Genomic DNA, 9,382 nt, shown 5'->3' with positions numbered 1-9,382 from the left:
GTCATCCTGGCATGTGTGGAAAGTGTTAAACCATGTGTGTTAGGTTGTTCCCCACTCTCCCCTGCTTATTTATAGCTATTAAAGATAGTTAATTTATTTACTTTGGTAGGTGTTTTTGCTGGTCTCATTGCGAAAATGTACCTCTGGCAACGTTTTTGCAAACCGCCAAAATACGTACCAATATTTAGCAGTTTCAAAGTGAAATGAACACTAGAGGCAGTAAAACAGCAAGCACTTTTTATCGTTTTTTTTTTGTACCATGTAAATTAATACATTTTGGAGTTTGTGTCACTTAACCTGCTCCATATGCTCGGCTTTTTTTATATATCAAGCTTGCTCAGTAGCTCAGCTGGTACAGATTTGTACTTGTAATAATGAAAGCTCAGGTACGAATCCCGTGAAAGCTAAGTCATGATAAAATAGCTCAAAGATGAGTTCACACAAGCTAAAAAGACATGGTTAGTATTGTATTTTTGTCACATTTGCTTTTGTTAACACTATCGGGTAGGTTTAGGGTTTAGTGTAGGTGTACGTTAAAAAAACAATGTCACAAATGTCAGATTGACGCTCATCGAGGGGCGATAGAAAGTGTCCTGACTCAGTGCATCACAGCGTGGTACGGGAACAGCACCAGTCACGATTCCAAAGCCCTGCAAAGAGTGATGCGCTTATCCGAGCGCATCTCAGGCTCAGCTCTCCCGTCTCTGCAGGACATCTACACCAAACGCTGCAGAGGTAGAGCTACTAAAATCATCAGAGACATTAATCACCCTGCAAACTCTCACTTCACCCTGCTGCCATCTGGTAAGCGCTTCCGTAGCCTGATGGCAAAGACTGAAAGACTCAGGAGGAGTTTCTTCCCCCAGGCCATCAGACTCCTGAACTCAGTCACGTGACTTCACTTCACCCCCGCACACACATAAACATCCAGTTTAAACATTAACATCCACATACTGCCATTGCACTGCACTTTACTTTCCTATTGTTACTGCGTAACAACCTGTAATAAACCTTGCACATTATACTTCTTTATATATACATATATATATATTTATGTTAACCACTTATTTCTAAGTCTACAGTTTATCTCACTTATCATATCCACATATTTTTTTTTTTATATTTTTATATTTTTATTTTTATATTTTTATTTTTATCTTATTTCCTATTTTTATCTTTTACTTGATTTATTTATAATTCTACTTATGTTAATACTTTTTATTCTAATTTTATTCTATTTCTATTTTAATTTCTTGTAACTGTTATTTGCACTGTCCATGGAGCGGACCTGTTTACATTTCACTGCCAGTTGTATATTGTGTATATAACTGTGTATGTGACAAATAAAACTCTTGAAATCTTGAAATCTTGAAATCATCTGTTCCGGAAAAAAACGAATCTTTTGGCGCCACCCAGTGGACATTTCACTTTGAAACTGCAGTGATATGTACATATTGGTACGTATTTTGGGGTTTGCAAAAACGTTGCCAGAGGTACATTTTCGCAATGAGACCAGGCTGTTTTTTTATTTATGACTCATGAGTCTTTTTGTACAGTCTATAATTGCAGGCTGCATACATCATTGAGACTGCTTCATTTCAGTAAACTGATCATCATGTATATCCATCAAAATACACAATTTCCTATCATACACTTCAGTTTTCTATTAATCAAATTTAGGCTATAAATCTTATAATCTTGAGTAAATACAGTGAAAAAACAGATGCAAAATAGTTTCTTTTTCGAACACAAAATATGTATATGAAATATTAAGCTTAAATCTTTCCAAAACATGCTTTGCAGGATAAATTCTGTAAAGTATTTTGTAAGACACTTCCTTAATTTTGTTTCATTTCCATGCTTTGACCCAATAGATATTACCAAATAAAGAAGACCAAAAGAATCTTGCTGCAGGATAAAGAAATCACAGAACAAAGAGTATTTCTTATATCCTTATTGTTACATTTTTGTTTTAAATCATCAACATTATCAATGAACATGTTACCACTAAGGCTGCGTCCTAAAACCTAGGCAGCTGACTCGTTGTCTCGCTCCCTTATCAGATAATGACTTGTAAGGCAGCGTTTGTGCATGAAGCCACCTCACGAATTTCGGACAGACTTCTTATAGGCAGTGTAATCGTTTAATGATCTACAGCAAAATAGAGAGAGCTTTGGTGACAACTAAACAAATATTTAATTACTACATTAGTAATTTCTCGCTAGAAATGATATCAGAAGTGGAAAATGTTGGTAAAAAAAATTACATTTACACACAAACTGACCAGCGAACGCAATTTTCGGACACCATCTTTTTCCCCCAGCTCAACTGTCACAGAATGGAACACACAGGATTGTGGGATATCAAAGGCAGCGAAGGATATGCTGCCTTCAAAAATCGATCAGATGAAGGCATCTCAGGAGACAGGAAGTGAAGCCAACATTAGATTCGGACGTGCCTTGGTGCCTTCCTGCCTTGAAATGTGTCCTCCGAAGGCAGCATTTTCCAGGTTTCGGATGCAGCCTATTGTCACCATCACTAGTGAGAGTGCCCATGTTTACCATCTGAGGGCACTCTACCCCGGACTGTCACTCCATCAATGACCCATAATCCTTTGCCTGGACTCATCAGAACTCATTGTTTGCACCGGTGTCTCATTTAACTCATTACCTCAGCCTACCACGTTCACTCTGTCATTCACTGCGAAGTCTTGTTTTGTTCACACTGCAAATCTGAGCGTTTTCCCTGGTTTCTTGTCTCTTGGTTTTGGATTTTTTGCCTGTTCTGTGGATTACTTGTTTGCCTGTCTCTCTTGTCTTGTTTACCTGATTGGACTGATTACCTGTTATGTTACTTGCCTGTTTGTTGACTACGAGTGTGGATTATCCTTTAATAAATAATCAATTTAATAATTAAATAATAATTCCCCGGGCGCGGCAGCAATATGGCTGCCCACTGCTCTGGGTGTGTGTTCACGGTGTGTGTGTGCACTTGGATGGGTTAAATGCAGAGCACAAATTCCAAGTATGGGTCACCATACTTGGCCACACGTCACTTCGCTTCACTAAAGCAGTACGTTACACTAAGATTGTCTATAGTGATTTCCACTGAATTAGAGCTCTTCAAGAGTAACATCACACTCTTCTTTAATCGTGTCAAGAACAATAGAAAACGTCTCGGTTACGTATGTAACCCTCGTTCCCTGAAGGAGGGAACGGAGACGTACGTCGGAACTGACCGACGAATTGGGATCTGTTTCCAGAGACCGACCTACTTCGAGTGATTAAAACGAGCCAATGGACATTGGCATGCGGTTCACACATTCCACGCACCGCCCCGCAGCGCGGGTATAAATACGGAAGTGGAATACCGCATCATTGCTTTTCAACTGAGGAGCCGAGATAAGTGGCTCGGGCCTTCAGCTGAAGCACAGCACCTGGCGACGGGACGTACGTCTCCGTTCCCTCCTTCAGGGAACGAGGGTTACATACGTAACCGAGACGTTCCCTTTCAGTCGGTCACGTTCGACGTACGTCGGAACTGACCGACGAATTGGGATCCCTACCAACATGCCAGGAGGCTGGCCCTTCCAGCGTCCTGCCTGAGCTCGCTGGACCACTCCTATGTTAGAGTGGGAGTCAGGGCTCCGGGCAGGGAAGGACAGTCCCTGCTGTTCCTGCAAGACCCACTCAGCGTGACTATTGGATAACGCTGGGAAAGCGTGCCCGTCTCGGGAGATGGTACGCTGCGGACCACATCCTTCAATGGAAGGAGAGGTGGAATACACATAAGGACTAACCTAACAGGGTAGTGCAACAAATGGCAGTCTCTGGAGTGGACCCAACCTAGTTCCAGGGGGGGGAAAACACACCCAGAGACGACAGAGAAAGCTCTGTCGAGGGAAAGACACGGGGCTAGCCGAGTAGGGTAGCTGGTACCGTGGAGAATACACATATGGGGTAGCCGTGAGGGGACCGCAACATATGGAACCCAGCCTACACACATGTTTCACAAGCATACGGGTGCAGGCCTGGCATCAGACGGCCGCCACGTCTGACACCGAAGGGGTGACGGAGGAACTCACAGGGTTAGCCGATTTCCGGGGAACACGACTGGAGAAGAATAGACGCACGTATCCGGCCCAGAGGGCGGGAGTGGCGTATGCAAGCCGACACTAGAACGGGCACTTAGCGCTGCTGGCCACTGGGGGCGAGAATGCGGGAAGATACCGTCTCTACACGGAGGCTATAAAATCTAGCGAACGTGTTAGGTGTCGCCCAGCCCGCAGCTCTACATATATCTGTCAGCGAGGCGCCTTGAGCCAACGCCCAGGAAAAAGCAACACTCCTTGTTGAGTGTGCTCACAACCCGAACGGGCAAGGTACGTCTTGGGACTGGTAAGCCAAGACAATGGCATCCACTATCCAGTGGGCCAACCTCTGCTTGGAGACAGCCTTTCCCTTCTGCTGGTCTCTGTAACAGATGAAGAGCTGCTGTGAGGATCTGAAGCTCTGAGTCCGGTCAACGTAAGCGCGAAGAGCGCGGACGGGACATAACAAAGCTAGGGCTGGGTCTGCCTCCTCTGAAGGCAGCGCTTGCAGGTTCACCACCTGGTCCCGAAAGGGAGTGGTAGGAACCTTGGGCACGTATCCAGGCCGGGGTCTCAGGACAACGTGAGAGTTGGCCGGCCCGAATTCTAGGCACAATTCGTCGACCGAGAGTGCATGCAGGTCCCCTACCCTCTTGATTGAAGCCAATGCAATCAGGAGAACTGTCTTCATGGACAGGATTTTTATCTCAACAGACTGCAAAGGCTCAAATGGGGGACCCTGAAGTGCTCTGAGCACCAGGGCTAAGTCCCAAGAGGGTATCAAGGTAGAACGAGGAGGATTTAGTCTCCTCGCACCTCTGAGGAACCTGACGATTAAGTCATGCTTACCTAAGGATTTACCATCTACTGCATCGTGATACGCCGCTATTGCTGCGACGTACACTTTGAGGGTAGAGGGAGACAGCCTTCGATCCAACCCATCCTGCAGGAAGGAAAGCACAACGTTAATCGAACACTTTCGGGGGTCTTCCCGGTGGGAAGAGCACCACTCGACGAACAGGTTCCACTTCAGAGAGTAGAGGCGCCTCGTAGAGGGGGCTCTAGCTGAAGCGATGGTGTCTACCACTGCTTGTGGTAGGCCACCTAGAACCTCCGCGTCCCGTCCAGGGACCAGACATGGAGATTCCAGAGTTCTGGACTCGGGTGCCATAGAATGCCCCGCCCCTGAGAAAGCAGGTCCTTCCTCAGGGGGATCGGCCAGGGAGGGGCTGTCGCGAGGAGTGTGAGTTCTGGGAACCAGGTCCGGTAAGGCCAGTAGGGCGCAACTAACAAGACCTGCTCCTCGTCCTCCCTGACCTTGCACAGAGTCTGTGCGAGAAGGCTCACTGGGAGGAACGCATACTTGCGTAGGTCCCGGGGCCAGCTGTGCACCAGTGCATCTATGCCTAAGGTACCTCCGGTCAGGGAGTAGTACCACTGGCAATGGGTCGAGTCCGGAGAAGCGAACAGGTCTACCTGTGCAACTTCGAAGTGGTCCCATATCAGCTGGACGCTCCGGGGGTGGAGTCGCCATTCGCCCGGAGGTGTCAACTGGCGAGAGAGCTCGTCGGCTGTCTGGTTCAGCACACCTGGGATGTGAATGACACGAAGTGACCTCACAAACTTCTGACTCCATAGGAGGAGATGGCGGGCGAGCCGGAGCATGCAACGGGAGCGTAGACAACCCTGACGGTTGATGTACGCAACGGCCGCAGTGCTGTCCGAACGGACCAGTACGTGCTTGCCCCGAAGCGGTTTCTTGAACCGGGCCAGGGCAAGACGTACCGCCAGTAACTCTAGGCAATTGATATGCCAACGCAGTTGGGGCCCCGTCCACAGACCCGAAACTGCATGCCCGTTGTACGTGGCCCCCCAGCCCGTGGATGAGGCATCCGTGAAGACCACAGCATGCCTCAACACCTGTTCTAGGGACACTCCGGCCCGGAGAAACGAGGGGTCTGACCACGGACTGAAGGTTTGGCGACAGTAAGGAGTAACTAAGACCCGGTACTGACCGCTCTGCCACGCCCATCTCGGGACTCGGTCGTGCAACCAGCATTGAAGCGGTCTCATATGAAGCAATCCGAGCGGCGTTACCGCGGCTGCAGATGCCATATGCCCCAGGAGCCTCTGAAATAATTTCAGTGGGACCACTGTCCTGCCTTTGAATGTATTCAAGCAGTTCAACACTGACCGGACGCGCTCTGGAGTGAGGCGCGCTGTACGGCTGACCGAACACAGCTCCATACCGAGATAAGAGATCCTCTGCGCGGGGCAGAGTTTGCTCTTCTCTCGGTTGACCCGAAGTCCCAACAGGCTGAGGTGACTGAGCACCATGTCCCTGTGTTCGCACAACTGCTCCCGAGACTGGGCGAGTATGAGCCAGTCGTCGAGATAGTTGAGTAAGCGAACGCCGCGTTCTCTGAGCGGAACAATGGCTGCCTCGACGACCTTCGTGAAGACGCGAGGCGACAGGGACAGCCCGAAGGGCAAGACTTTGTACTGATATGCCCTCCCCTCGAACGCAAAGGGCAAGAACGGTCTGTGTCGAGGAAGGATAGAGACATGAAAGTACGCGTCCTTCAGGTCGATCGCTGCGAACCAATCTTGGGGACGGATGCATTGAAAAATGCGTTTCTGCGTTAACATTTTGAACGGGAGCTTGTGCAGGGCCCGATTCAGAATGCGCAGGTCCAAGATTGGCCTTAACCCACCCCTTTCTTGGGTACAATGAAGTAGGGGCTGTAGAACCCCAACCTCATATCGGCAGGAGGAACCGGCTCGATCGCGCCCTCGCCAGCAGGACATCGATCTCGGACCGCAAGACATGGGCATCGCTGCTCCGCACGGAGGTGAAGAGGATGCCCCTGTACTTGGGAGGCCGGCGTGCGAATTGAATCGCATAGCCGAGTCTGATGGTACGGATGAGCCAGCGAGACGGCCTGGGGAGACCTAACCAGGCTCCCAGAGACCGAACTAGCGGGACCAACGGCACCACAGACGTACCCGGGGTGAGGCAGCGAGGTGGAGTATTCAGACCCGACTCGGGAGGCCCGGAGGCGGCCCGGAGTGTTGCCTGAATACTCCAGGTGGGGCAGAGAGTGGGTGAAAAGGCCCGGGGGGGCGTCCTCGGTGCCCACTCTGCTGCCCCCTGGCGAGGGGTGAGAGGGGAGGAAAGGAGTGGCAAGGCCCGGGGGCGTCGCACACTGCCAACCCTTCCCTCTTGGGCTCAGGAAGGGAAGAAACTGCTCTGAGAATGTGGGTACCGCTGGACTCCGGTGAGCCAGCGGCAGGACCGAAACCAAAAAAATCCGGGGGAGGGAGGGGTGCGGACACCGTCTCCCCGAGCAATTCCTCTCTCGCTGGGCGGCCCGTTTCAGGGTCGCTTGCCCTTGTGCTTGCTAGCAAGCTCGCGGGACCCTGGACGGGTTGGGCGCCTCCCTTGCGCCCGGCCACCTGCTGCCTGGGTGGAGGCTGATGCTTGGCTTAGCAGGGGCGGACGCAGGGTGGCACCCTCGGCGACAAGCAGATGGAGGTGCTGCGGCCGACGACTGGGTGTAGGCAGCAGCTGGTCGTCGGGGCAGGATTTTTTTTTTTTTTTTTGCCACCTCCGTCTGCTTCTGGGCCACCAAGAACTGCTGGGCGAAGTTCTCGTTGGCGTCGCCGAAGAGGCCAGCCTGACAGACAGGGGCGTTGAGGAACCGACTTCGTCGGGCTCACGCATATCTGCCAGGTTTAGCCCCAGCTTCCTGGACCACTGGTGTGGACATCGCCTGACCCAGGGAGCGTGCAGTGACTTTCGTCACCCGGAGAGCGAGGTCCATCACCGCACGCAGTTCCTGCATAACCCCTGGGTCGGGACTACCCTCATGCATGCAGGACAGAGGGCAGTGAGAGAGGGAAAAACTTATACAGGTTATGGCCCTTTTGGTGTTCCACATTTTGACACCAAATAGTTCCATGCTGCTAAATTTTTCCAATGCACATCCGGGCAGCCACCCCGGAAAGCATTGCTGTCAACTCTGAATCTGATTCAGCATGAGCACACACCATTATAGTGGGAAACTCAGCATTATCATTTCCAGCGCATAACAGCCCTCTCTCCGATGCAGCAATTGACATCTGTCCTCCGCCAGAGCGCCAAATGAAACGCTAGATCCCCTTTTTTTTCTTCTTTTTTTTTTTAAACAAAGGACCAGCAATCCCATCTGTAAGCTACCAGCAGGCATGTGAGACAATGAGCGTGGCCGTCAGACTTGACGGCACACGGCGCGCTGAACAATCTAGCCCCTATGAAAGAGCAAGGTGAACAACGCGCCGACGTGGTCCAACCACCCACAAACAAAGTCTCAGCACGCTCGTGATGCGATAGAGGAGTGGGGGCCTGAAGAGATGTACCCGGCGGGGAAGCCCCACTGTAATCCTCAGGTCACCAACGCTTATTAACCAAAGTAATCCTTTTCTGGGGCCCCAGAAAAGAAACTAGATCGGGGAATAAGTGAAGGGACTCAACCCCGTTTGAGGTTTCATAGTCTCGACCGCGCATCAGAGCGCCGAGTGACGCGCTATCAGCCGGCGCGAGACGGCACATGGCGCGCTGAACGCTCGAGCCCTTACGAGAAAGGTGAGACGAACAACGCGCCGACGTGACCATGCTCTCCTGAGAGAGCATGGATCACCCACGAAAGCAATCTCACATGTTTATATGCGAGAGATCGTGGCCGTTAAATGAGGACAGGAAAAAACCGCATCCAGAAACACACGGTTTGAGTGACATCTTGAAAAAGACGCAGGGTCAAACCGTGTTGCTCTTTTAGAAGGAAATGCTCTTTTAGAAGTGCTGAAGCACTCAGGGAGATGGCCGCGGCTCACAGCAGTCCGATTGCAAGCCTGCATGTGAGCACTCAAAGAACGGAAACGCCCAGCCAACCAACACAGGAACAAGTGTATGTTGCAGCGGCCACTCGCTGACTCGCGCCGTCACACCAGCACCCAGGTAAGAGAGCGATCCTCCTCGAGACTCGTCTAAACACTCTTCGTAGAAACAGCTTGATACAGCAAACCGTTCGGCTCCGAAGTTAAAAAGCAATGATGCGGTATTCCACTTCCGTATTTTCCACTTCCGCGCTGCGGGGCGGTGCGTGGAATGTGTGAACCGCATGCCAATGTCCATTGGCTCGTTTTAATCACTCGTAGTAGGTCGGTCTCTGGAAACAGATCCCAATTCGTCGGTCAGTTCCGACGTACGTCGAACGTGACCGACTGAAAGGGAACTCTCTTGGTTTAACTGCT

Source organism: Gobio gobio, assembly GCF_949357685.1.
Source record: "Gobio gobio genome assembly, chromosome: 21".
Taxonomy (NCBI): Eukaryota; Metazoa; Chordata; class Actinopteri; order Cypriniformes; family Gobionidae; genus Gobio; species Gobio gobio.
This window is presented reverse-complemented; position numbering follows the sequence as displayed.